The 25,474-nt window shown below is 39.4% G+C and overlaps 1 protein-coding gene and 1 pseudogene across 1 annotated transcript in view; one reads left to right on the forward strand and one right to left on the reverse strand.

Moving 5' to 3' along the window:
* Positions 1-25,474, reverse strand: part of MARCHF3 (membrane associated ring-CH-type finger 3) — a 154,116-nt gene that overhangs the window by 79,275 nt on the left and 49,367 nt on the right. The window lies entirely within an intron of this gene.
* On the forward strand, positions 321-2,016 carry LOC101416310 (60 kDa heat shock protein, mitochondrial pseudogene; annotated as a pseudogene).

Below are 25,474 nucleotides of genomic sequence, written 5' to 3' on the forward strand. Positions count from 1 at the left end.
GTTCCTCAAAACTGTCAAGGTTGGCTGTCAAAACCAAGAAAAGACTCAAAAATTGCTACAGCCAAGAGGAGCCCAAGGAGATATAACTAAATGTAATGTAGTATCCAGGATGGGCTCCTGATCTTTAGGTAAAACTAAGGGAATCTGAATAAAATGTGGAGTTTAGTTAATAATAATGTACTGATATTGGTTCCTTAATTATAACAAATGTACCATACTAATGTAAGATGTTAATAATAGGGAAATCTGGGCACTCTGTCCCTTACTTGCTGGTGATGGTCTGCCTTGTTGTCTGCACATCTGGCCACCACCCCACAGAAATGCTTCTATTACTGGTAGTCTTCCGGCAGATGAGGCCAGTGTCCAGGGCAGTGGCTCCTCATTTCACTTGGGCTTATGGCAAAGATGTAAAATTCAGTGCTGATGCCTGAGACTTAATGCTTCAAGGTGTAGACCTTTTAGCTGATGCTGTAGCCAGGGACTAAGGGAAGAAAAGTAATTACTGAAGAGTAGGGATGGTCCCAAAGTAACAAAAAATGGTGTGACCATTGTAAAGTCAATTGACTTGAAGAATAAATATAAAAATACTGGTGCTAAATTTGTTCAGGATGTTGGCAATAACACAAATGAAAAGGCTGGGGATGGCACCACCAGTGTTACTGTACTGCCATACTCTATTGCCAGGGAAGGCTTTGAGAAGATTAGCAAAGGTGTTAATCCAGTGGAAATCAGGAGAGGTGTGATGTCAGCTGTTGATGCTCTAACTCCTGAACTTAAGAAGCAGTCTAAACCTGTGACAACCCCTCGAGAAATTGCTCAGGTTGCTAAAATTTCTGTAAACAGAGACAAAGAAATTGGCACCATCACTTCTGATGTAATGAAAAAGGTTGGAAGAAAGGGTGTCATCAGAGTAAAGATGGAAAACACTGATAAATTTGAAATTATTGAAGGCATGATGTTTGGCTGGGATTATACTTCTCCACACTTTATTAACACATCAAAAGATCCAAAATGTGAATTCCAGGATGTCCATGATCCGTTGAGTGAAAAGGAAATTTCTAGCATCCAATCCACTGTACCTGCTCTTGAAATTGCCAGTGTTCACCGTAAGTCCTTGGTCATAATTGCCAAAGATGCTGATGGAGAGGCTCTAAAAACACTTGTTCTGAATAAGCTGAAAGTTGTTTCAGGTTGTAGCATCAAAGCTCCAGATTTTGGTAGCAATAAAAGAACCAGCTTAAAGACATGGCTATTGCCACTGGTGGAGCAGTGTTTGGAGAAGAGGGGTTGACTCCAAACCTTGAAGATGTTTAGCCTCATGATCTGGGAGAAGTTGGAGAGGTCATTGTGACCAAAGATGATGCCATGATGCTAAAAGGAAAAGGTGACAGGACTCAAATTGAAAAAGGTATTTAAAAAATCACAGAGCGGCTATCACAACTACTGCATAGTGAAAGGAAAAACTGAATGAATGCTTAGCAAAACTTTCAGTTATAGTAGCTATGCTGACGGTTCAGCTATGGTGAAGGAACAAGTGATGTGGAAGTGAATGAAGAGAAAGAGTTACAGATGTACTCAATGCTACACAAGCTGCTGTTGAAGAAGGCATTGCTCTGGAAGGTGGTTGTGTTCTGCTTCAATTTCAATTCCAGCCACGGACTCACTAACTCCAACTAATGAAGATCAAAAAATTGGTGTAGAAATTATTAAAAGAACACTCAAAATTCCCACAATGACCATTGCTAAGAATGCAGGTGTTAAAGGATCACTGATAGTTGAGAAAGTTCCTCAGAAGCTGGTTTTGACGCTATGCTTGGAGTTTTTGTGAATATGGTAGAAGAAGGAATCATTGACCCAACTAAGGTTCTAAGAACTGCTTTATGGGATGCTGCTGGGGTGGCCTCTCTGTTAGCCACAGCAGAAGTTATGGTCACAGAAATTCCTAAAGAAGAGAAGGACCCTTCAATGGGAGGAATGGGAGGAATGGGTGGTGGAACAGGGGGTGGCATGTTCTAATTCCTAGACTAGTGCTTTACCATTATTAATGAACTGTGTTGGGAAGCACAGGCAGTGTTTCTCACCAATAAATTAAGAAGTCATTTGAAGCAGATGATAGAAAATCACTATAATAGTAATCACTATTACTGGCTGCAGTTGATAATATATAATGGTTTACTGCTGTCATTGTCAATGCCTACTGGTATTATTTTGTATCTTTGAATAAAAAGATCTTTGTACGTTTCTGAGACTGGGTACAAGAACCACATACCGGTATACTGCTTTCAACTTAAATCACTAAGGACTTTTTACTGATTCGGTTAAAATCAGGATTTCAGTGCTTGCCATCACTACATAAGTTAAAAAGCAACCTCTCCATGGAGAGTAAGGATAATTGGGTACAAAGCAGAAAATATACAATTATGTTACAAAACTTTGTGTGATAAAAACGTATTTAAAGTTAGAAAAATAATAAGGAAATCTAGGTGTGGGGAGTATATTGTAACTCTGTACTACCTGTGCGATTTTTCTGTAAATATAAAACTATTCCAAAAAACAGTTTCTAAAAATAAAAGTCAGACATTAAGTGATCAAAGCCAAGAGCTCTTGCATTTTCTTAAAGCTGTGATGATTACTATACCTCCATGGAGAATAGCTCAGTAACAGCCAGCCAGCACTGCTTAGTATTCCAACCAGCATCCCTTCCTGGAATAATTACTGACGCACCTTTGTCTCCTAGGTTATTGATTGGCTGTAGTTCCAGAGAGGGCACTCAGTTACACTCTTAAAAACTCCTCTGAGGAAACAGCAAAAACAAATGGACATGACTTGCAGGAGAAGGGGTTTAAGTTAGAATTTTGTTATGCTATGAAGTCAAGCTATGGGTGATATTCTTTGCTAATTACCTTTAAAATTTTTTTAATTAGAAAAGTTGTATGTTTACAGAAAAATCATGTAAAAAGTACAGCATTCTCATATACCACCTCCTTTATTATTAATACTTTACATTAGTGTGGTACCTATTACAATTGATGAATGACTATTATAATTTTACTATTAACTATAGTCCATAGTTTACATCATGGTATATTTCTTTCCCATATATCACCCTATTAGTAACACTTTGCCTTAGTGTGGAAAATTTGTTTTAATTCATGAAAGAACATTTTTATAATTGTACTAGTAACTATAGTCCATCATTAACAATAGGGTTCACTTTGTTGCACAATCCTATGTTTTATCTCTATATTTTTATTCTAGTAACATTTACACAATCTAAAATTCCCCCCTTTAACCACATTTACATGCTTAATTCAATGCTGACAATTATACTCCTAAGCATTGTGCTACTATCAACATCATCCATTTCCAAAACTTTATAATCAACATCAATAGAAATTCTGTACAAATTAAGCATTAACTCCCCATTCCCTACCTTCAACCCAGCCCCAGGTAATATATATATATTCTAGATTCTAAGTCTATGAGTTTTCTTATTCTAACTATTTTGTATCAGTAAGATCATACTATATCTGTCCCTTTGTGTCTGGCATATTTCACTCAACAGGATGTCTTCAAAGTTCATATCTGTTGGACCAGAACTTTATTTCATTCTAATGTTGAATATATGATTCCATTGTATGTATATGCCACATTTTGTTTATCCATTCAATGGTTGAGGGACACGTGGGTTATTTCCATCTTTTTGGCAATTGTGAATAATGCTGCTATAAGCACTGGTGTGCGAATATCTGTTCGAGTCCCTACTTTCAATTCTTTTGGTTATACACCTAATAAAGGGATTGCCAGGTCATATGGAAATTCTATACTTAGCTTTCTGAGGCACCACCAAATTGTCTTACACAGCGGCTTCACTCTTTCCAACAATGAATAAGTGTTCCGATTTCTCCATGTCCTCGCTAACACTCATAATTTTTTTTAATAGTAGCCTTTCTAGATGTGAAATGGTATTTCATTGTGGTTTTGATTTGCATATCCCTGAAAGCTAATGATAATGAGTATCTTTTCATGTGCTTTTCAGCCATCTGTATATCCTTTTTGGAGAAATATCTATTCAAGTGTTTTGCCCATTTTTTATTTGGGCTGTTTTTCTTTTTATTATAGAGTAGTAGGATTTCTTTATGTATTTTGAATTTTAAACTCTTATCGGATATGTGGTTTCCAAATATTTTCTCCCATTAGATAGTAAAGACTCACTCTTTTTACTTTGTAATTGGTCCATTTAGAGCTTCTATTTCTTCTAGAGTAAATGTAGGCTGTTCATGTGTTTCTAGGAATTTTTCCATTTAATTTAGGTTTTCTAATTTGTTGGTATACAGTTGTTCATAGTATCTTCTCATGATCTTTTTTATTCTGGGTTCAATAGTAATGTCTCTCCTCTCATTTTTATTTTATTTATTTGTATCTACTGTCTTGTTTCCTTTGTCAGTCTAGGTAAGGGTTTGTCAACTTTATTGATCTTTTCAAAGAACCAATTTTTGGTTTTGTTAATGCTTTCTATTGTTGTTTTAAAATTTCTATTTCATTTATTTCTGCTGTAATTTTTATTTCTTTCAGTCTGCTTGCTTTAGGTTTAGTTTGCTGTTCTTTTTCTTTCTTTCTTCTGCACATCTTCTAGGTGTGCAGTTAAGTCTTTGATTTTACCTCTTCTTTTTTTAAGGTAAGCATTTATGGCTAGAAATTTCCCTCTCAGCACTGTCTTCACTGCATCTCATAAGTTTCTTGTTTGTTTGTTTCTTTTTTTGGGGGGGGTATCAGGGATTGAATCTGCAACATTGTACATATGAAGCAGGCACTCAATCACTGAGCTATAACTACTCACCTGCATCTCTTAAGTTTTGATATGTTGTGTTCTCATTTTCATTTGTCTCAAGATATTTACTGATTTCTCTTGTAATTTTTTATTTCATCCACTGATCAATTAAGAGGTGTTATTTCACTTGCATATATTTGTGGATTTTCCAGTTATCTGCCTGTCATTGATTTCCAGCTTCATTCCATTATGGTCAGAGAAGTTGCCTTGTATAATTTCCAAATTTAAAATTTATTGAGACTTTTCTTGTGACCCAACATGTGGTCTGGAGTATATATGGATGTTTATACTTATCTCTTTTAGAAGAGTTGGGAAATTTTTGGACATCATTTCCTCAAATATTCTTTCTGCCCTTTTTCCCCTCCCTTCACCTCCTGCGACACCCATGTTGCATATGTTTGGATACTTCATGCTGTCACTCAAAACCCTGAGGCAGTGCTCAATTTTTTTTCTTGTCTTTTCTCCATTTGTTCTTCTGACTATATGACTTCTATAGTCTTGTCTTCTAGTTCACTGATTCTTTCTTCTGCCTGTTCAAACCTACTATTGAACACCTGTAGGATACTTTTAATCCCCAATATTATGCCTTTCATCTCCATAATTTCTGTTATGTTTCTTGCTCCCCCCCCACCTGAGATAGCTCCCTCATCTGTTTGCTTGTTTTTTGCTCACTGTTTTTGCTCATTGTTTGCACTCATTGTCTGCTTGATTTTTCTTTAGGAGGAACCAGGAACTGAACCTAGGACCTCCAATGTGGGAGGCAGATACTCAACTGCTTGAGCCACATCTGCTCCCTGCTTGTTTTTTGCTCATTGTCTGCTTATTATTTTGCACATTGCCTTTGCTCGTTGTCTGCTCTTTGTTTTTGCTTGTTGTCTCCTCATTGTCCGTTCATTGTTTTTTTCTTGGTGTCTGCTCAATGTCTGCTGGTTACTTGTATTCTTTAGGAGGCACTTGGAACTGAACCCAAGAACTCCCATGTGGGAGCCACATCCACTCCCCTGTTAGATCTCTTTTTAAACTTTCAAAGTCTTCTTTATGCTCAAACAATGTCTGCTTATTATCCTTTAGCTCTATATCCATATTTTCCTTCATCTCTTGAATTGATTCTGGAGATGTGTTTGAAATTCTTTGATCAGTTGTTCCAAATTCTTTGTCTCCTCTTAAGTTTCAATTGTTTCCCTTGCCTAACCCATCTCTTCCTATTTCTTAGTGTGGCTTTTCTTTTTTTCCCTTTGCTGATGTCTGGGCATCTAATTATTTTGATGTGTTAACTCTGAAGGTCATTATCTCTCTCTTGTCTAGGATTCATGTTGATTGGCTTTGTGTTAAGGTTCTTCTTTGATACTTAGGCCAACTTATTCTGGATCTTTAAAGTAGCTCCTCTTTAACTGTTCAGATTTTCTCAGCTTTTCATATGATTCTTGCCCTGCATATGTGGTACAATTTTTAAGATTGCACTTTTTGTGCAATTGTTTCACCTCTAGGAGAAAGCTTCCTTTCCTCTGTTCCTTCTACAGGAATTTTTTTTTTTTAAGATTTATTTTATTAATGTATTCCTCCTCATTGTTTGTGCCCACTGTCTGCTCTCTGTGTCCATTTGCTGTGTGCTCATCTTCTCTTTAGGAGGCACCGGGAACTGAATTTGGGACCTCTTATGTGGGAGAGAGGCGCTCAACTGCTTGAGCCACCTTGGCTCTCTGCTTTGTTGTGTCTCTCTTTGTCTTTCCTCTTTGTGTCTTCTTGTTGTGCCATCTTGTTGCATCAGCTTGCTGCAACTGCCCATTGTGCCAGCTTGCTGTCTTGCTAGTCTTCTCCAGGAGGCACTGGGAACTGAACCAGGACCTCCCATGGGGTAGGCAGAAGCTCAATCATTGAGCCACATCTGCTTCCCCTCCACAAATTCTGATCTGTTCTGTTTATGTGTCAAATTTTCTTCCCAGCTCCTATGATTTGTTTAAATTCTCTCCCTCATTCAGTGATCCCTATTCCTTCCTGTTTTCAGTTTTGGGGCCCTTCCTGTCTTACAGCAGTTCAGTCTCCCTCTCCCCTTTTTTCTGTGAGGATTTATTGCCTATTTTCTTCCCCATTAGGGTATCCCACCCCAGGGACCCAGACGGTGTCAATCTAAAAAGTGGGTAAATCAAGAAATGTCCATTTTGTATTTAGATGTTCCCACTAAAAGAGGCTTGATTGAATATGCTCACACTTTGCCAAGATTTCGGTTGTGGTCTCTCTCTTTCTCCCCCTGGAGGTCCTTTTGTATGAGGCACTCCTCAGTGGCTTCTGTTCCATTTTGGGTCTCTGCTGACTTGGGACCCTGTGCTGGGATACATGTGCAGTTCTAACTCACTGCTGTGGTCTACATCTGTGGCAGGAGTGACCCGGTCTGTACTGCCTCTGTGTGACCCCCAAGCTGAGGGAGAACCAAGTAAGGGGGAAGAGTCCAGATTGGTGGGTCCAGGATGGAAATTCCCCACCTGATTTTGGGGATTATTTTGCTTTTTCTTTGATTCAGAGTTTGTGGAATCCTTCTCCACTCTCTATCATCCTCCTGAATTCCAAGCAAGTGGGAATTATCCTTTTATTAGTTGATTCTAAGGGGAAACTTTTCCAGGAAGATGTTTTATGTTGCCATGTTGATGATGTCTTGCAAATTATCTTTTAAAGTTCATGTTGCCCATAGATCTGTTTTGTCCAGCCTGGCTTCAGTCCAACTTGGGGTAAATCAGGTAAGAAAGTAAATTTCTACAGCTTTTGGGAGGTCCTAAGAGTTTTTATGTTGTAAAAAGAAAATTTCCATAAACAGAAATTTGGCATAAGCAGTGTCATTCACGGAGAAACTGTTCAAATTTTCTACGGTCTCTGCCATCCTCTCCATTGACACAGTATTTATTAATTTTGTTCTAGAGATTTGAGTTCAGGCTGTGTAAATCATGAATAAAGATTAGCTTAATAGTCACAACTCCCTTGGGACAATGTTTCAAATGAAGAAAACTCAAAATTGTTGCAATGTGAAAATAATATGACAGTTATATCAATATTTGCAAATTGAAATGATATTCAATATCCTTACTGAGGCAGGTAATAAATCTTATTTCTTCTTTTTTTATGTAATCTCTCAAACTTTTCTTTTAAAAATTTTATTAATGTTTAATATTTTCTCTTGTGAAAATGTTTTGAAAAATAAATCTAAGATCTTACCTATCAGCCTCCAGCTAGTAAGCAACACTACATACTGACCTCCTGCTACTGTTTGATGACTTAAATATTTTAGAAAAATAATATATTGAGAAGGCCTCCAAAGTATTTAAAATGATGTTATTTTGTCTGTTTTCACACATTAAGAAGGTCTGGCAGTGTGGCAAATATCAAAGTTTTAATATTCAAAGATGACATTACCTTGTTTCCACCGGCTTATTCTACTTCACTCCTTTGTCTTATGAAACTCTAATTGCTCATATACTCAAATATGTAATTGTGGCTTAGTAAAATGAACAAACAATAAATACTCTTGTTAGAAGCTCATACTAACCCGAATGAATTAAAAGTGGCTAAGAGTAAGGAGAAATGTCTGATTATTCAGGTAACTCAATGTTTCCATTATATAGATTTTTCTCAGGTAGCTGATGGTATGATTGGTATGGATATTAGGATGATGTGTTAGAGGTTATTTCAGCTATGACTTCATATATTCAATGACATCTCATTATAACCATTTATTTCAAATGTCTGAATCCCTGTGCTGGATGAAAGGGAGAGAGGTAGAGAGCAAGCAGGACTGAGCAAAACCAAAGTACTTCACACTAAATTCCCTCTCCCCAGCAACTAATGCTAAATTATTGGAAAGGTTTCAACACATTCTCTTTGTCAGAAAGAAGGAACATTGGTCTACATGCAGGCTTTGCACAGAGATTATCAAAATAAAATTTTAGAGAATTATTAGAGAGCTAATTCAGTGTGTTAAATCCCTTATCAGAGATGCCAAAACTCAGAGTCAGACATCTGTCTTTTAGAAGTGGCCACCATAAGGCTGATGAAAAAGGGTTCATGAAAAGGTCAGAAAATTGTCAACAGTTAAACTTACTATTATAAAGAAATATTTCTGGTAAGCAATACAATTTGCTCCTTTTTTGTCCTATGCTGTCCTCTATTCATTTGTATAACTACAGTATTGAATTTATTTCATTAGCCAGTATCTGAGAATGATTGAAACTTGATTAAAATTCAAATTATAATTCCATCACGATGTGTTCTGTCCTTGGTATTCTCTGGCTTTAATAAGTAATTATGCCCCATCAAACATATATAATTTGGCTTGAAGTGGTAATGGTAGGAAGCCAAATTTATAGTCATAATAAAGTTGTCTAGTGCTGGATATTTTCATTTCAAAGTACAATATGTACTGGGTAACCTAGGTCCCCAGGCAATCATTTAGTCATTTGGGCTCACTCTGGGTGGATCTTGTTTATATCCTATCATCATGCCATTAAAGTCACTGCCAAATAAAAACACAAGGAAGATATTCATTGTTGTTTCCCAACTCCAGTGATCCACTACACAATTATGCTGACAGGCTTGATAGTGACAACACTACAGCTAGCAGGGTTACCCATTCAGAATGTAAACAAGTAGGTCTGCAAAACCTAACATAAAGGAGCAAGATATTTTTTTGTTCTACAGAGTCAGGGAGGCAGTAATGTGTAAAGGATGAGTCATATGCCATTAATGTAGTATTTTTTTGCAATGTGAGAACTCAGGGAGGAAGTTTTGGACAAACTGCCAACCTTCACCAAACTTGTGTTCACAGGAGGCACACAATATATTTGCTGACTGATTCTGAAATTCAATTAACTGGCTGTGTTCCTGTGGTCAGTCACTTCACTCCCCTGACTTAATTTCTTCATCTGGAAAATGAGGGTATTAGATGTTCTATGGTAGCTCCCTTCCAGTCCAAGGTTATATACCAATAATCATATACTTATATGTGTGTGTATATATATGTTATGCTTTCAATAATAGCAGCAATAATAAAACTAAGCATGAACTTTTAACCAGGTTCATTTTCTTATTTTATTTTTTTAACTTTTTTTCTTCTACAGGTAAGTAGAATATATAACCCCAGTTTTACAGATGAGGTGATTGAGTTACTATAAGGTGAACTAAAGCTATTCAAAGTCACACAATTTGTATAAGTGGCAGAAATAGGGTTTGAACTCAGTTTCCAGAGCCCATACTCTTAACCAGTACACTTAGGAAGAAGAAAAAGACAATTGCTGAACTCTGTCTGCCCATGGTGTTTGATGTTAAGCAAGGGACCATAACTCTTTGGGTGGAAACTATGCTATAGCAGCCATTTTGCCATATACCAGAGGATATCTGTTTAAGTACAAGAACAAAAAGGTAATAATTATCACAGTTACAATGCACTAGAAAACTTGACTGTTAATTCCCACAGTGATTTTTTTTCTCTTTTAGGAAATCAGAGTGCTGTCCCAGATGGGAATCATGTCACTCTGCACCCGAGGCCTCGCTGGCTGGGAGGTAGGGCTGGTCTGACCCGCTTTGACAGGTGAGGCCAGGTGAGGGGAGGCGACCTACCCAAAGTTACCCAGACTCTGGCACTAGGGCCCAGGACATTCTCCTGTCCTGCACCCAGGAGGATAACAACGATTTTTTAATAACAAAAATTTTTATTATTTTCTAATAACAAAGAATTTTCTGCCCACATGATTGGAGCAGGTTGATGTACTCTAAGCTTCAGTTTCCTTATATATAAAATTAAGATAGTGATAGTACCTAACATTGTTTACAGCATGTTGTGAGCCAGATATAATGTATGTAATATTTACTCCAGAGCCTGGCACGTAGTAGGCACTCAATAACTCTTTTCTATTACCTCCTAATCCTCTTTATTTTGCTTATGAAATGAGTGAGCAAAGAATGAATGTCTTACAGTTTTCTGCTTTGAAGGCAAACTATTTTTATGAACTGTTACAAAATAAATGTGAGGAATTAAGTTATTAGAGAAGAAACACTTGAATTTTGTCAATATTTTTTTTTCAACAGACAGAAGGGACCCTAAAGTAATGTAATTCTCCTTTGAAAGATAAACTAAAGTAATTATACATCATAGATGCCATTTTGTAGGATAAACTCACACAATATTAATTATAATACCCAAATAAACCAAAATAGAAGAAATGAGCAATCTTAGGTAACTTGTCAAAGTTATCAATATGAAAAACCCATAGAAAGTGTTACTGCTAATTAACCAAAAAAGTAAATCTTACATATAAAAAGAAAACAAACCAAATCCTTACTTCTTCTGCTTGAGTAAATAGTAGAGAATTTTGCTACAGAGATTTACTTATTAATTTGAACTGTGACAAGATTAGTTTGATAAGATACTAAATATTTTTAGAAACAGAAGGTGATAAAAATGAGTCAGTTTAGTTTTAAAATTGCTATATCTTTCAAGAAAAAAAATCTGGTGAGTCCTTTAAGCAATTGAAAAAGAGCAACCAGAGAATTTTCATTCTTCCTCAATTCAGATATGCTCTTCTATAAGGAAACCAAAGAAAAACAGACTAGAATGTCAAAATGTCAAGTGTATTGATTTTAAACTCTTCAAGTCCATCAAAATAATTCACCAAAATGTTCTGTCCTCCTTTATGACTTATCCATGTAACAAAGAATTGACTTAAGGGGCAGCATCAGAGGTTTCAACTGTCATAAGCACTCCTACATTGTTCCCTCTTTTCAATATTAATGAAAACTTTTGACCATTTCATACCTTCACATAGTCTGGTTAAGGGACTGAGCAAGCCAGCTGCTTGTTTGAGCTAGTAGCTTATCCTTGTATAGTATCTGACACAGTCAGAAAAACCTTGAGCTAAGGTTAGTATGACTACCCCCCAATCCTGCCAGACCATAGCCTCTGCCTTCCTTCCCACTTCCCCTCTGCACTGCCCCATCTTGTCCTTGGCCTGAAAATGGAACTGACTCCATAGGTCAAAGAGCATAACACACATAAAAGTTAGAATAACAAGATTGTGCCTCAGTATGGTATTTAAGTAAGCAGTCTGATGTCATAAGGCATGGTTTGAGTTCCCTCCTCAGTTGCTCTATTTGTGAGATATACAGAAGCACCTTACATTTCTTAATAAACTTATTAATTGGTCTGATTTATTCAGCTCCTTACAGACTATGAATTCTCCGTCTTCAGTAGCTGGAAAGATAAAATATTGGCTACTCCATAAAGGCTCTAAGTGCAGGTACAAAGAGAGACAGATGCACAACAACTACAAACAGAAAACCTAAGGCTGGGGAGTCTCCTCTCCTTTTTGTCCATGTCTTTGGAAAATTAAACTTAAACATAATTTTCTAGAATATTAAGAAGTGAGTCTGGGAAGTAGATGTGGCTCAAGTGACCGGGCTTCTGCCTACCATATGGCAGGACCTGGGTTCGATTTCTGGGGCCTCCTGGTGAAAAAGAAGAGAAAGTGCGCCTGTGTGGTGAGCCAGTACCCGCGTGGTGAGCCGGGTGCCCACACGATGAGTCCAGTGCCCATGCGGTGAGCCAAGTGCCCGCGCGGCAAGCTGAGTGTCCATGTGGTGAGCTGAGTGCCCACGCGAGTGCCCACTTAGTGAGCCAGTGCCCACTTGCTGAGCCGAGTGCCCGTGTGGTAAGCCAGTGCCCGCACAAATGAATCATGCAGTAAGATGATGACGCAAAAAAAGAGAGACAAAGGGTAGAGTCAAGTTGAAGGACAGTAGAGACCAGGGAACTGAGGTGGTGCAATTGACAGGGCCAGTGCCCACTTGCTGAGCCGAGTGCCCGTGTGGTAAGCCAGTGCCCGCACAAATGAATCATGCAGTAAGATGATGACGCAAAAAAAGAGAGACGAAGGGGAGAGACAAGTTGAAGGACAGTAGAGACCAGGGAACTGAGGTGGTGCAATTGACAGGGCCAGTGCCCACTTGCTGAGCCGAGTGCCCGTGTGGTAAGCCAGTGCCCGCACAAATGAATCATGCAGTAAGATGATGATGCAAAAAAAGAGAGACGAAGGGGAGAGTCAAGTTGAAGGACAGTAGAGACCAGGGAACTGAGGTGGCACAATTGACAGGGAACTGCTCTTCACATCAGAGGTCCCCAGGATAGAATCCTGGTGAATCCAAGAGGAGAAAGACGAGAAGAGAAGAAAAAAAGAGAAACAGATACAGAAGATCACACAGCAAATGGACACAGACAGCAAAACAGTGCGGAGGGGAAGAGGGAGGGGTAGGGGAAGGGGGAAAAAAAAAGAAGTGAGTCCAGTGAGTTTTGTTCCTATTGTCCTCTTACTGTTGTTTGCCAAGAGACAGAAGAGATTCCACTGCCTAGGCTGCGGTACATATGCAGACGCTAATTAATCCCTCAGCCCATAGTTCTCCTGAGCACTGGACAGCCAACGCAGAGTTCTGGGAGGAAGCAGGATGTTTCGGTGTGAGATTGGCTGTAAAGCTGAAGCAGAAGGCAATTCATCGAGCCAGTTTTGGGACCAGGCTTTTGAGCAGCAGAGCTAGGCAGGAACTTGGCTAGAGAAGGAGTCCCTTCCCCTCTCATACCAGCCAGTCCCAGCAGAAGTGGAGGGCTGGGAGGGCATCACTCTGAGGTAGATGAAACTTATTGGAGGCAGTGGAATGGGAGTCCAAGGGGAAAAAGGCAGTAAGGAGAGGGAATTTACATTTTGGAACATATCCGTTTCTTCTGATGAGTTCTTTCTTCAATCACATTAGTGCACGCTTTTTTAAAAGCTTCCATTTTTTGAGCAATAAATATGGACCAAAGGCTTTACATACACTCTCTTTCTGAAAACCATGTGAGATATGTATAATTAGGACCCTTCCTCCCCCACTCAATTTACAGATGAGGAAACCAAGGCTCTATAGGCTAAAGAATGGGCCCACGGAAAGGAGTGAAGATTCTAATGACCTCCTCTTAAGTTAGAGCTCTTTATACTAAATTGCATGCCTGCTCTTCATGAACAGAGACTGACATCCACAGAAAATCGACATTCAAGAAGTTGAACCACAGAAATTACCAACATGTTGAAGGGTCAAGGATTCAATCATATTCACTGCCAAGTTATTAGAAAGGAGCATAAATAAATGCTGTTTTAGGAATAGTTTTTACCTATTAGTGCTGAAAGAAAAACATTTTGTGCTTGAACCTCTAATTGAGATATTAAGAATACATAAATATTAAATGCTGGTTGAGGTCTAAGAAACATTTAAAAGCACATGGTGGGGAAGCAGACATGGCTCAACTGATAGAGCATCCACCTACAATATGGAGAAGCCAGGGTTCGCTCCCCAGGGCCTCCTGACCCATGAGGTGAGCTGGCCCACATGCAGTGCTTATGTGCGCAATGAGTGCCATGCCACGCAGGGGTGTCCCCTGGTGTAGGGGAGCCCCACGTGCAAGGAGTGTGCCCTGCAAGGAGAGCCGCCCCACGTGAAAAAAGCACAGCCCACCCAGGAGTGGCACCGCACTGATGGAGAGCTGACGCAGCAAGACGATACAACAAAAAAGAGATGCTGTTTCCCAGTGCCACCGTATAATGTAAGCAGATGCAGAAGAACACACAGCAAATGGACACAGAGAGAAGACAATGTGGGGGAAGGGGACAGAAATAAATAAATCTTAAAAACAATAACAACAACAAAAAGCATATGGGGGAAAGTTTACCTAGATAGAGAGTGAAGCTCCTAGAGCAGTAAACAAAACAGTGAGCCAATTAGAGATGAAAACCATTAAGAGAGAGAGTATTCTCTCTACTAATTCACAAATTAAGGTTATGTGCTTTAACTGGTACTCTTGTACACCATCAGGGGAATATAAAATTGTGCAACTACTTAGGGAAAAAGTTTGGCAATTTCTTATTAATTTAAACCTATACTTATCACTGCTAGAGAAATGCCAAGAGAAACGAAAACATGGGTCCAAAAACAGATTTGTAGCATTTTTACTCATTATAGCCCAAAACAACAAGCAACGGATGAATAGGTATTAATTGGTGGTATATTTATATTATGAAATACTACTCAGCAATAAAATGGAATTAACTACTGATAACATGCAACAACATAGAGGAATTTCATAGATATCATGCTGAAAGAAGCTAGATGCGAGAATATGCATAGTTAGGTTCTATTTCTATGAAATTCTAGAGGCAAAAGTAATCTATCATGACAGAAATGAGATCAGTGCTTGCCTAGGTCTAGGTGGGTTTTGGGGTGAGGGAATTGACTGCAAAGGATCACAGAACTCTGAGAGTTGGAAATGTTCTATATATTTCTTGGGTTGGTGATTACATGGGTGAATACATTGGTCAAAAGCATTTGACTGAAACGCTTAAAATATTTTTTATATGTAAATTATTACCTCAATAATATTGATTTTTTAAAAAGACTATAGGCATAGAGGAGAGTCCTCATTAAAAAAAAAAAATTTATTCCAAATCAGTTTTCTTCACCAAAATGTTTTCTGTATCCAGCACTTATTTTAGAAAGTTTATATACAGTTAATTTCCTCAGTGGCAAGGTGGATTTTTATTTATAAAACCCAAGTGGAAAAATTAGAACAGTTTAAAATAGTTATTAAGGGTTTTTAACCATCTTACCTGTCTGGTCTGACTCTCTTGATAAAGATTTACCACTTGGAGCATTCTTAAAATGCTGTTTTCTAAAATGAGTATACCTCCACATGCCTTAAATAACATTTACCGAACACAATTCAATACTCGAGTATCTTCAGGTCTTTATCATTAAGAATATAAAAAAAGTATGCTTTTCTGTAATACAGTAATGATTTCAAAGTTTGTTATGGTACACAGGGCTGTTTGTTTCTACTCTAAGTGGCCTCTAAATACTGAGTTTTTTAAGGGTATGCATTTGCATTCTCGCTGGGCTGTCAGAAGTCTTTCTGGCCATTGCCTGATGTCTCCCTAGAGCAGCTGCTTCTTTCCTCTCCTCAACCTGCTCTGCTGAGATAATCAGGCTAACAGAACTATTCATAAAGAGAGCAGAGTAGTCCCCAACTATTAGTTTTCAAACCAGCAATTGAATGATTTCCAAAGAACAACCTGGAAACTTGTCCAAATACAAATGCTAGGCCCCATCCTCAGTGATTCTAATTTAGTAGACATCTAAGACAGGAGCTGAGTATCTGAATTTTTGTTTTGGGATTTGTTTGTGCATGTTTGAACATTTACAAAAGTAGAGACAACAGCGTAATGAACCACTTATTATCCAGCTTCAACCGTTTGTCAATCTTCTTCATCTATTTGCCCCCCCCCCCCTCCTTTTTTGCTCTAGAGCTGGGGTTTGCAAACTATGACCCCATAGGCCAAATCCAACCTGCTGGCTGTCTTATTTTCTATTTGAGATAAAATTCACCACTGTGAAGTGCAGAATTCAGTGGTTTTTAATATATCCACAAAGTTGTGATGTCATCACCACTATCTAATTCCAGAAAATTATCATTACCTCAAAAGAAGCCTTATACCTTCCTCCACAGGTCCTGGCAATCACCAATCTTTTCTGTCCCTGTCTTTACCTATTATGGATACTTCATATAAAGGGAATCATATTCAATCTGTGGCCTTTTGTATCTGGCTTCTTTCACTTAGCATGTTTTCAAGATTTATCCATGCTGTAGCCAAACTATGTTCAAAGTGACTACCCCATTTTTACATTCCCACCGGCACTGTATAAGGCTTACAATTTCTCTGCATCCTCACCAATGTTTCTTATTATTTGTCTTTTTGATTATAGCAATCTTGGAGTGTGTCAAGTGCTATTTCATTGTATTTTCTAGTTTGATAGTGTCCTTTGAAGCACTTATAGTTTGATAAAGTACAATTTACCTATTTTTTTCTTTTGCTGCTTGTGTTTTAGGTGTCATATCTAAGAAACTGTTGCCTAACCAAAGTCAGGAAGATTTAGACCCATGTTTTCTTCTAAGTTTTATAGTTTTAGCACTTAGAGTTACGTCTTGGACATCTGAATTTTCGAAAAGTTTCTCAGGTGACTCTAAGATACAACTAGTTTTGGAAAATAAGTTTAAGTGTATTTTGACAGTGTCTAATACTTAAAAAAGAATAGGAGTTTTTGTCCACATTTTTTTGTGTGTGATATATAATGTTAGATGATCAGAGACTTTTTTTTCTACTTCCTGTTTTTCTCAGAATTGGCAGATGGCTGAGACATTAAGAAAGTTGATCCTAGAGGACATGTTACTACTTAAACGTATGGTCAAGGGAAATGGACTTGGTCCAATGGACAGGGCATCCACCTACCACATGGGAGGTCCGCGGTTCAAACCCTGGGCCATGTGCAATGCTGATGCGCACAAGGAGTGCCCTGCCCCGCAGGGATGTCCCCTGCATAGGGTAGCCCCATGTGCAAGGAGTGCACCCTGTAAGGAGAGCAAAAGAAAGTGCAGCCTGCCCGAGAATGGCACCACACACATGGAGACCTGACACAGCAAGATGATGCAACAAAAAGAAACACAGATTCCCAGTGCCGCTGATAAGGACAGAAGCGGTCACAGAAGAACACACAGCAAATCATCACAGAGAGCAGACAACTCGGGGGGGGAGAAGTAAATAAAATAAATCTTTAAATGTATGGTCAATTCTTAGTACCAAAACACTAAAATAATCTAAAATGTTTAGGAGGAGCTTCCTTCAGTTCTAAGTTTAAAAACATGGGCTGTTATTTTAAAACAATATCAATGTATGGTGCCTCATAGTACCGGTCCAGGTACTGGTAAAAGTTGTAGAAAAAAAGAATAGTTAAAAAAAGATAGTAAAAAATAAAAATAAAGAGAATAAGTCAGCAGTTGGCACCTAACTTCCAAACAAGAAAGAATGGTATGGGTGGCTACTCTTTCATCTGCAGAAAGAAAGGTGTCCAGGCACAGCTTCTGTGATGTTTAATTTCGCATGCCAATTTGGCTAGGTTGTGGTATCCAGATGTTGGTCAAGAAGGCACTGGCCTGATTGTTACTGTGAGGATATTTAATAGATTGATTTGTGTCATTACTCAGGTGATGGCATCTATGGTAGATTTCATCCACACTCAACAAAGAAGATTGTCCTCAGCAATGAGGGCTGGTTCCTCATTCAATCAGGTAGAGGTCTTAAAACGAGAACTGAGGATTTCGGGAGTTGGAAAAAATGTCTGCCTTTTCTTCAACCCACCAGATTCTCCTGGGGAATACAACTGCACCTTCACTGGAGTTTCTAGCTTGTGACCTGCCTGACAGAGTCCAGATGAGCCAGATTTTAGGATTACCTTTTTCCAAGTTTCCAGCTTGCTCTGTGGAATTTAGACTTACCAATCCCCACAGTCGTGTGATTTTCTCTGTCAGTTATTTTCTCTGGAGAACCCTGACTAATAATATTACAAACTATAGATTGTTGGTTGGCAGTTTTACCAACGCCCTGAAACCAGTCCTTCTCAAACTTGAGGGCACATCAAAATCACTCAGAGCAAGTGAAAACTCAGATTCCTGGGCACCATCCGCAGAGATTCTGCCATAGCAAGTTAGGGCAGGAACCAGGAATTTCTAATATAGTTGCTGCTGCTGGCCCTAAGACCACATTTGAGTAGCACTACTTTAGATAGATAGGCTGCCCACTCTGCTCAGGTGCTTACCTAACACTGAGCCAGGAGACTCATCTGGTAGTCTGGTCTTCCCTGGTGATGGAAATAACAGCATGCTAAAGAATTCCAAAGGCAATAAGTATAGTTTTCAAATTTGGTTAAAACTCCCAGGCACTGGCAATATGGTCTATGGTCATTTTTCCAAATGTCCTATGTCCTTTGGTCAGTTAGGATAGTGTCCCTGATTTCAATACAATTAGCAATGATTATCTATTTTGTTTTTTGATATTTTTTGGTATTTGATGTTGCCCATTGCATGTGGCTATCATCTCTGAGGTTAGGAATGCTATTGAGGAACATCCAGTGTGTCTGTAATAATGTATTTGATCTGCAGCCAAAAGGTGCTCATAAGACAAGTCATTGTGACTTTGACAGCTTGAGCTAGAGTGAAATTCTGAATGAACTGCCTAGGAATTTTATCAGTCTTAGAATGGTTGCCAGCTAAACTAGGCAAAAAGAGTGATTTTTCAAGAACATCCTAAAAATCCACAATTATTGTCACTTCCACTTCAAATTTCCTCAAAGGTCAACTAAAAACTACATTTTCTGACTTTCTGCCATTTCCAGAACCACAAGCTTAAACCTGAGAACCAAATAGTAAGCTGTGTTCCTACCTCTTACAAATCAGCAAGAACAGAATTCAGTATGCAGAAGGGAGTTTACAGTTTTGCTGATGGCACAAGTGGCAGATGAGACCTCACCTTGTTTGGCCATTTAGTAGAGACGATAAGGAAAAAAAAGGTGTTTCTTTTAATAAATCGAGGAGATTCAGGAACAGAAAGGAATCTGACAGGCTGGCTACAATCTATTTTTTAAAAATTTATTAGTTTATTTCTCTTCCCTCTCCCTCATTGTTTGTGTTTGCTGTCTGGTCTCTGTGTCTGCTCATTGTGTGCTCATCTTTTTTTTTTTTTTGAGGCACAGGGAATCAAACACAGACCCGCCGCCACCCCCCCCCCATGTGGGAGGAAGGCATGATGGCTTGAGCCACCTCCGTTTCTGCTTCTTGTGTCTTTCATTGTGTTTCATTGTGTCAGCTTACAGCATCAGCCCGTCACGTCAGCTCCCTGTCTTGCTCATCTTCTTTAAGAAGCACAGAGGAACAAACCTCGGAACTCCTATGTAGTAAGTGGGCGTGCAACTGCTTGAGCCACATCCGTTTCCAATGGACACAAGATACATTTTTGCATTTACTTTCTTATAACCATATCTGAAGTCAGTTAAATTTTGGAGAGAAATAGATTTGCTTTGGGAAGGAATAAACGTTCTATGCCAGGGAAGCAGCTCTGGGTCAATCAATTGGGCTCCCGTCTACCATATGGGAGGCCCTGGGTTAGCGTCCCGGGGCCTCCTTGTGAAGGCAGGCTCACCCGCATGCTATGGAGAGCCGCCCAGCCCCCAAGCACCACAGAAAGCTGACTCAGCAAGGTGATGCAACAACAACAAAAAAGGGAGACAAGCAAAAACACAGAAGAGCACTCAGCAAATGGACACAGAAAGCAGACAGCAAGCAAGCTGCAAGGGGGGAGGGGGAAATAAAATATATAAATACAAACACAGAAGAATGCACAGTAAATGGACACAGAGAGCAGACAGCAGCACGCAAAAAGCCACAAGGTGGGGGGATTTTAAAAAAAAGTTCTATGCCAATCCTGTCCACATTGTCCCTGCAGCAGGCCTGGTGCTGCTCTACTTTCCTTGGCAGACTCCCTAGCCCTCTGCTCTACAGACCATCCATGGGAGGGATCCAGCCTCCATGACACAGAAGCCCTTACAATGCTCAGGGGAGGAAGGAAGCTTTTAAATGGACTGAAACATAACCAAAAGTATCCATATGTCCATAGGAAAATTTGTATGTAACGTAATACCAGCCAGTGATATTAGTCACTAGGTTTCTAACAAGTTTGACACTGTTATTTCTTCCCCACTTTTCTAAATTACAATGGCAATACTGCATTTGCACAGAAATTGCCCTAACTGGCTAGCTACTTCACTAAATTACCACCTGATTCCAATTTTATGGGTAGAAAATAGTTGATCTTAGTGAACTGGCAACTTAGAAACTTAGAAGGCAAATTAGAGCAATTACTAGTAAATTATACATGTGGAAACTAACAATTTGTCTATCACCTAGAAATATGAGGAAAAATGCCAGACTTGCTCTGCAATTCTGAATGAGTATTTCCACTTTTTCCTTTCCGAGATCAAAAGCTTTCATCATCCAAACAGTTTCCATCAGTACTGTTGCTGCTTTTGTAAAGTCTAACGTTTATAACACGAAGTTAGGAATACCAGAGGGAGGATTTGCACTCCATTTGGAAGAGAGGGTTTGATCTCTTTAAGAGTAAAGGACTAAGAAAAATAACAATCCCTAAAAAAAACCAAGTGCATTTTATGTCGGCTTTCCCCAAGTTTGTACAGGAAATAATGGCAAGAAATAGGGACAAAATATCCCCTTGTTCACAGTCATGATGTGCATCATTTCTGGGTGGGGTGGTCTAATGATAATTAGAGGAAATTCTGTATTACAAGTTACCTGTAGTTATTATGGGGGAGGAGGTGAAATTAGGTCGACTAACAAGATGTGATCTTTCTCTTCCCTTCCTGCTTGTCTCACCCAGTCCTTGGCACATAAAGAGGGGCTGAAAGTGCATCTACTCACAGCACCAGCAGGCTTTATCTTCTGTGGCTGCCATCAAAAGTCACATGAAGGGAGAGAGAGGCTTTTACAACTGCATACTTGAATTTATTCTCATCGGCCTCTTGTTCAAATGAAAAAAAGAAAAAAAAGTACCAGATCTTGGGGGAGGATGGCGATCCAATGTCCAGTACCTAGATGTTGAGATGGGTTGTAAAAAATACTGAAACAGCTTGCAGGTTCAAGAGATTCTTTTTTTGAGATTTTTAACAAATCAATTTTATTGATACATATTAATAAACCATAAATCTATCCAAAGTGTACAATCAATGGTATTCAGTGTAATCACATATTTGTGATTTCATCACTTCAATCAAGAGATTTTTGATACTATTTTGATACCCAAACACCCTCAGCAATGGAGAACGTTTGTTTGCTACATAATTTATATATCACATTTTCCCCCAATACTCAACAAAAATTGTGTACCTTTTTCTCTATATTGTATATCATGTGAGAGTTTTAAAATATTTTCTCCTCTTTCTTTTTGCCTTGAAGGAAAATTATACTTTGTTCACAATCTCATAACTTCACATTTAATTTTTACTTCAATTTCAGCATTTGTCCCCAGGCTTTGTAATTAGTTATTTTTGCTATACAACTGGTTATAGGCCCTAATTGCATGTTACTATGTCTCCTGGAGAATCACATACCAAACAGCTCCCTTAAGAAGCACCGACGTTAGGGAGAATAAGGTGTAATCAACATTTATTGTTTTCTACTAGCGCAATAAGCAGAGTTTCAAACAAACCCAACCTCCCTATAAATTCCAAACGCCCTTCTAAATAACTACAGGTGCTATTTCACAATCTGACCTGCATAGTTCCTTCTGGTTGCTGAGGGAGTTGGACTACCCTGTGCCCACGTTTGCTTGTTGGGTCATCCTAACCAGTGATCACATTCTGCAGCAGGCTGTAGTAGTGTGTGGATGCCTGAGTGCAACACAATGGAATGCTACCTCTCTGGGACTCCTGCCAGATGTAGCCAACCACAGGAAGTAAGGTTCTCACCTGCAGGGAAACGCATCTGCAAACCCGGCAGCCCCAAGGTCACACTGCTATACGGCTCCTGATTCATGCCATGCCTGAACCTCTCACCTAGTTAGATGCTAAAGCAGAAAATCCCATAAGCACAGAAGATGGCAGGGAGTTTTGGGAGAATAAACCTTCACTCTCACATCCCTTTGCCTCAAATGCTTTGCAAGAACTTCTACCAGTTCAACAGTGCTGGGAAAATAATGCTTGAGGGTAAATAGTTGTTTCTGCTGAATTTCTATATTAGTGCGTTATCTGCATTAGTCAGAACACATATGATATAAATATTTATAGTTCATCACTATACAGACTGCTTAAGATGATGGAAGATAATGGTATTATCTCAAAACATTAACTATAATTTGGGGGCCGTAGGAGTTCTCAGATGAATATATACTTGGTATCCGTAATATGACACAAAAAGTATTTTTCAAGGTAGGGCAAGGCAGGGGTCCAGAATGAAGAAAAAATGGAGGATGGGGAGTTGTTCCCTGCCCCCCCCCCCCACCGCCGCCCCCCTGGCAAGAAGGTCTGATCAGTCCTGGTCCCATCTTCTTCTGACAAGGCTACATCCAATCAGGGGGAAATAATCTTTGAGAAAACCACTCTAAGGAGGAGAAGTCTCACCAGTGTGTTCTACATCTGAATTCTGTTCTTTTGAGCAAAAGGACCCTCCGCTCTCCTCCATATTTTGTCCTTGTCGTTGTTCTTTGGGTAATCAGAGGCAGAGGGTACAATAACTTTTTACAATATTCTTGCCCTTGTATTTTGTTCAAAATCCTGTTACCAAGGAAATTATTAAGAACCTTAATTGAAGGTTTTGAAATAAAAATCATTATATGGATCAAAGGTGGGCACCTCTCTAGTTCTGTTCATCTGATGAACTAATTTAAAAATAGATTTCAGGGAGTCTTGACCAAGGTTTCAGATCTCCACATCAAATTTCTGGAGACTGTAGCTATTTAGACAATTAAAAAAAGGAGGGGACCTCTTTTTGTAAGCTAAACTCCATTTATTATTAAATTTTCACATATTCAATCACATTCTGAATATTAGTCCAGTAAATTAGTTTTACCCATAACTTAAAAGTGTTAATGAAAAGCTATTTAAATTACAAGAGACAGTTGAAGACATCTGGTTAGCATATTCATTCTTAAACCTATTTTAAGTAGAATATGTTATCCCAACACTGATATTTTACTACTACATTTTTATGTTTTCCCATCTATCTAAGGTCAAACTATTTTTTAACTTATGTAATATTCTGGTCAAACAACACACATTTGGATCATCTTTCCTCATCAGTCACATTCTGCCAATGCAATAAGCCAGACACCCAGGGAAGCTCATTGCCAATGTGGAGGGATGGCACATGTGGGATGAAAAAGCAGCTCTCCCAGGTATAGCCAAAGCAGATCTGTTAACAGACTTACATGAAGGACAGCAGGCTTTTAAATAATGGATCAGGATCTATGTGGGTGAAGCTGAAAATCAGAACATCTACATTGGCTAAAACTCATGATGACTCAAAACACAAACTTTCGTGTAGATGCACTTGAAAGGAATGGAGGGAATTGAAAGCCTCTTGAACAGATCAATCTTCTCTAACTAGAAAATGTACCCCATTTCCTCCCATTGCCACATCACATTCCCAGTACTCCTGTCTTAATGTTTCATGCCTCCTTACGTTTTTTTTACTCCCTTTGTAGCTGCCTGCTGTCTCTGTCTCTCTTTTGTGGCTCCCCAGAAACTCTCCCAAACAAGTCCCTTCAATCAGGCTTCCAGTGTTTTTTTCCCTTGGGTAAATGTCCTCTACCATCATCCAAGGAATGACAATGGGGGCTATTTCTCCTTCTATATTCATGGGACTGAGGCACATGTTCTTAACTTTTTTTTTTTAATGCTCATGACATTCCTGACATCATGTCCTTTACAGGACATGCCTGGTTGTGGCAGATACCTGGGAGGAAAAATTATCCACAACTCAGTGGAGTTTGAGGACAAAATTTCCGATGACTCAGTCTGGTTTGCCAGCCCTGAACCAAGGAGTCACCCTGATTCCAAATCCAGGATAGGTTGAGTTTCTCTCAGCTCCTCTTCTGCTTGGTTTCCAGTTCTACTCCTCTTCTTTCAGCCAAATTGGCTTCCTTGCAGAGTCACCTGACCCTCAGCTGGGGTACTCGGTCCCTTCATCATTTCCACAAAGCTGAGCCTCCTTCCCATCTGTCAGCATGTTCTAGGCCTCCTCTCATCCTTTACCTGCTTTCTGCACACTCAGCACCTGGGTTGGCTGATTAGCTCAGTGTCCCCCCCCAACTCAGCCTGCTCTGGCTTCCTTCTAAATGTCCCAGGCTCCTTGAGGAGACCATTCTCCAACATGCACTTTCGATGCAGATGGCATCTGACTCCTCACCCCCCCACACCCCCCCCACACCCCCCGGGATCTTTGCCTCCACCGTCAGCAGCAGGGAAAGCACATCCTCCACTGACACTCAGGCGCTCCCCTGGCTGGCAGCTCACACATCCTACCTGGGAATGCCCCTGCACTCCTGTTTTCCTAGACTAATTTACTTGCATAGATCCCAGATTTGCTTCTGGTCCCATCTCCTGAGGCAATCCCAGAGGTTTTTAGGAGAAAGGAGTGTCTGTGTGTAGATTGGATGTGCTGCTGGCTGGCCAAATTTGGAGGCAGGGGCTTGGTTTATCAGTCTTGGCAAGGCTGCTCCCCACCCGACATAATCAGCACTTTTGCTCCTGAAGACAGCTTGGCTTTCAGGCAACACGTTTGGGACTGACAAAAACGGGAGTTACAGGGTGCTTTGGGGATCACTTAAAGTCACACCGCTGAGGTTTCTGTCACACTATCCAATGTCCTTTTTATGAGGCCATTGAGCTATGGCTGTTTTTAGTTGTGGATTCTATACTTGATCAGTTCTCCCTCTTTCCACTGGCCACTGGGAAACTGAGTGCCAAACTCGAGGATTGCACAAGGTCTGGCATGAATTCTTATAATACCTTGCTCACAGTCCATTTTATTTTCTGATTTTGTTTTCCATTTTTTTCCTTTCTATTTAACTCTAATTTATATTTATTCACCAGTTACCTGAAACCAAAGGGAAGAAAGCAGAAACAAGATGAAGCATGAATGAAAAACACAAAATGAGGGAATTTACAGAAAAATGGAAATAGGGTCTC

The sequence above is a fragment of the Dasypus novemcinctus genome, chromosome 2 (assembly GCF_030445035.2).
Source record: "Dasypus novemcinctus isolate mDasNov1 chromosome 2, mDasNov1.1.hap2, whole genome shotgun sequence".
Lineage (NCBI taxonomy): Eukaryota > Metazoa > Chordata > Mammalia > Cingulata > Dasypodidae > Dasypus > Dasypus novemcinctus.